This window comes from Aedes albopictus, chromosome 2 (genome assembly GCF_035046485.1).
Source record: "Aedes albopictus strain Foshan chromosome 2, AalbF5, whole genome shotgun sequence".
Taxonomy (NCBI): domain Eukaryota; kingdom Metazoa; phylum Arthropoda; class Insecta; order Diptera; family Culicidae; genus Aedes; species Aedes albopictus.
This window is the reverse complement of record NC_085137.1, coordinates 321954399-321958479: the sequence shown is the minus strand read 5'-3', so window position 1 is coordinate 321958479 and position 4081 is coordinate 321954399.

Genomic DNA, 4081 nt, shown 5'->3' with positions numbered 1-4081 from the left:
AGTTGAGCAGTGGGTAGAACTGTGACGAGTTCGAGCAGTATCGGATGTCGTTTGTCGGGAGGGAATACCGGCGGTTTTCCTGCAAACCGAAATGCTTTCAGGTGGCGCAATATTTATTGGTTCACTATACTTGCCGATGCTAGGAGTTCGGAAGACCCCATCAACCATCCCAAACACAGGACCGGGACGACTGCTGGTCGCTGGCGGGAAGGGCTCGACTGTGTTGGGAGGATCAGGGGCTTCCTTAAGACTGGCGGCAAATGTGCGTCCCGGTGTCGTATTGGAGACTACGTTGGTCAAAGCGGTACTAGGAATTCGGAGGACCTCGTTGATTATCTCTATCTCAGGACTAGGACGACTGATGGTCTCCGGCGGGAAACGTTCGACTGCATTGGGAGACTCCAAGACTTCGTCAGGGCTAGCGGCAAACGTGCGTCCCGGTAGCGAATTGATGCGAATCACAGTAGAAGCTTGATGTATCCGGGGTAACGGAACCGCTTGTCTGGAAACCGAAAAGCTTTCAGGCGATGCAAAACTTGATAATTGATTGTACTTGCCGGTTTCAGGAGTTTGGAAGACCTCATCTCCCAGCTCACACGCAGGACCGGGACGACTGGAGGTCGCTGGCAGGAAAGGCTCGACTGCGGTGAGTGGAATAGAGGCTTCCTCAGGGCTGGCGGCAAAGTTGCGTCCCGGTATCCGGATATTAAGGATGCGATGGTAATTATTTGGAGAAGACGAAAATACATAGTCTGCGCTGCGTCTAGGTTGCGATAATAGCGTCTTGTCTGGTATCAACACATCGGTTCGACCCCCGTGGTTGGAGTTGAGTATTGAGATGGTCCAGGCACTGGAGAAATTGTCACGGTCGGCGAGTCCAGACGAGGTAACCACATGTTTTTTGAGTTTCCGTTTTCAAATTCGCGGAACAGAATTCCCTTAGGCCATGTTTCTGCACTCAGTGCAATTTCACGCAATTTAGGATCTAATCCAATTTTGTACGAGATGAAACTCAAGCGACTCATGTCAGCATCCTTTTTGATCAGCGGCACAACCTTAACAAGGTCTTCACATTGTACACAATCCTTGACTAACTTTTCGATAGATTCTGGTTTAACGCTTGGATGGATGCGAGAAAGATACAGCCAGAACAGTTCTTTGGGTTCGGGAACTGTAAGAACCTCGGTAAAAGCGTTGTCCTCCGTTGCCACTTTAGTGCCACCAACAAGTGGTTTACTAGGCGAGATTTCATGGCGGCGTCGTTTCAGTGGAGGTTGACGTGGGGGGAGTTCAGGCTTCAAGAGTGTCGGAGTTGACAATGCAATCCCCTTTGACAACTGAGCAATCTGCTGTCCTTGCTTAGCTATTTCCTTCCTTAATTCAGCATGGGCCTGTTCTTGCTTCTCGGTAATCGCCTCGAGCGCACAGCCAAAAGACACCATGGCTGATTTGAACCGACAACATTTCATGAGCTTGGCGCATTCATCGCACATCCAAGCTAGATTTGGACAAGATTGAACAATGTTCATGAAAGGTTTGTTGAGCTTCGCGTTGGCAGAGCACCGTAAATGGATCATCCTGTCACAGAACGCCATACAAGTAACTGACTCTTCATCTGATTTAACAGGCTTAGCGCAATGATCACACGCAGTAGACATGATGAGACAGAATTTGTTACACCGGTGGAGATGCTCTAACTTGCACGCAAGAGTTGGATGCAACAGCGTAGCTATGTCTATCCGAAAAGTACGGTAGCCGGAAAAGTGCACAAAGGGAACAGCGAATAGGAAAACAGAGTTCACTGACGAAATCAAAACGACGTTTTCTCTATCAATTCACTATCAATACGTAAATTTTCACTGCACTAATGTTCACACAACCTTTAACTACAGGTCAAAGCAAAATGCGACTATATTAAAACTGTTTGACACGGGTAAACACAGTGGTAAAGTTACAGCAGAAAAATAACGATACGGAACGAAATCAAACAAAGAAGAGAGTTTTTTGTTCGAAAGTGGATTCGATTGAAAACAAGAAAGCGATTTCTAGAGGAATTCGTGGTAAAATTTCATGAAAAATTCCTGCAGAAATGTCTAATAGCGCTTCTTGCATGTTAGTACTTGTATGTTTGATGTAAGTCACAGTGACTGTAAAAGAATAACAGGATATATTCCTGAAAGAATTGCAGGATGAATTATTGATGAAACTCTTTTGCAGGAGCTGCAGGAGGTATTGTTGGATGAACTCCTGAATATCTGATTCCAAAACCTGTGGACGAATTCCTTAAAGATTTCTCTGAGATAATTATGAAGATTTTCAGACTCCTGTATCCCTTAAAATTATCTTAAAGAATTCCAAAACAAATCGCTGGAGGAATTCCTCTAGAAATCCTTCAGGTAATTCAAAAAATATTCAGACAATTCTGGAAAAAATCTTGGATCCCTGGGAGAGATGATGAACGAATTTCTAAAATTTTTGACCTGAATAATTGCACAGTGCAACACACAGTGGGACGGATTCCGATAGTATATATTTTTAAACTAGTTTTCCTATAGTAAAAACATTTCAAGAAAATTAAACATAAATGGCGGTTAACTGTTCAAACAAACACGATAACGAAAAACAACTAGACTTTCGTATACTTCGTATCCTTTCGTATCCTAAAAGGTCCAATAAGGACCGAAACGTCGAATCAAGAAAACATATAGTTGTTTTGATTCTCCCAGAAGACTGAAAAGCCAGCAACATAACTGAAGACAACATACAGTCGATCACCTAAGAAAAATGAATCTTTAGAGAAATTTCTGGAGAATTCGCTTGAAGAATCCTGGGAGAATTTCCTAAACAAATTTATGGAGGAATCTTTGGAGGAAGTTTTGGACGGTTTCCTAAAGGAATTTCTAGAGCAGTTCTTGGAGAAGGTACTCCTGCAGGAATACCTGGAGGAAACACTGGAGGAATTCTAGGAGAAATTTCTGGAGGACTTACTGTAGAAATTCATCCAGGGAGAAACCCCAATGGAATCCTTAAATGAATTCCCGGAGGATTCCCTAGAGGAATTCTGGCAGGAATCCCTGGACAAATTTCTGAAGAAACCTCATGAGAAATTCCTAGAGGAATCCTAAGAGAAATTCTGCAGAAATTCTTGGATGGATCCCTGCGAAATTCTTGGAAAAATCCCTGGAGGAATTCTTGGGGTACTTCCGAAGAACTATCCCTGGAAGCTTTCCTATAGGAACCCCTGAATGAAATTCTGGAGAAATCTGTATAGGAATTCTGGGAGGAATCCCTGGAGAAATTTCTGAAGTAATTCCTAGAGGAATTCCAAGAAGAATTCTTGAGGGAATATCTGGATGAATTAATGGAGGAATCTTCGGAGGAACTCCTGAAGGAATCTTCGGTAATGGTATGGTAAATTCCTGGAGGAATCCCGGAAGGAATTCCTGGTGGAATTTCTAGAGAAATCCCATGAACCAATTCCTGGTTCAAAAATCCTTGGAAAAATCCTTGGAGGTATACATATATTCATACATTTATTTGTTCAACATCACATTTAAGACAAGACATAATCAACAATAGTACGCCACAATACTCGGTGTGTGGCTGCCGTTCTCCATCCTCGGTCGCGCCCAATGCTCGCCAGGTCACGCTCCACCTGGTCCGCCCATCGTGCTCTCTGCGCTCCACGCCTTCTTGTGCCAACCGGATCAGTTGCAAACACCAGCTTTGCAGGGTTGTTGTCCGGCAATCTTGCAACATGCCCTGCCCACCGTATCCTTCCGGCTTTGGCCACCTTCTGGATGCTGGGTTGGCCGTAAAGTGCAGCGTGCTCGTGGTTCATCCTTCTCCGCCACACAACGTTCTCCTTAATAGTGTTGTAATAATGATTGAACACTAGCTGTTTCCACCACGTAAGATGCTGTTATTCCACTTATGATGCACAATGGAACAAGTAGCTCAAACAAAGTGTAATAACACTTGTTTAGTTACCATATTCAGTTGCACTAATATCGTTGAACAGTGTAATGAAATTGGCGTTCTTTAGAATAATGTTAAACTTTTAAACAACACCGTTGAACAC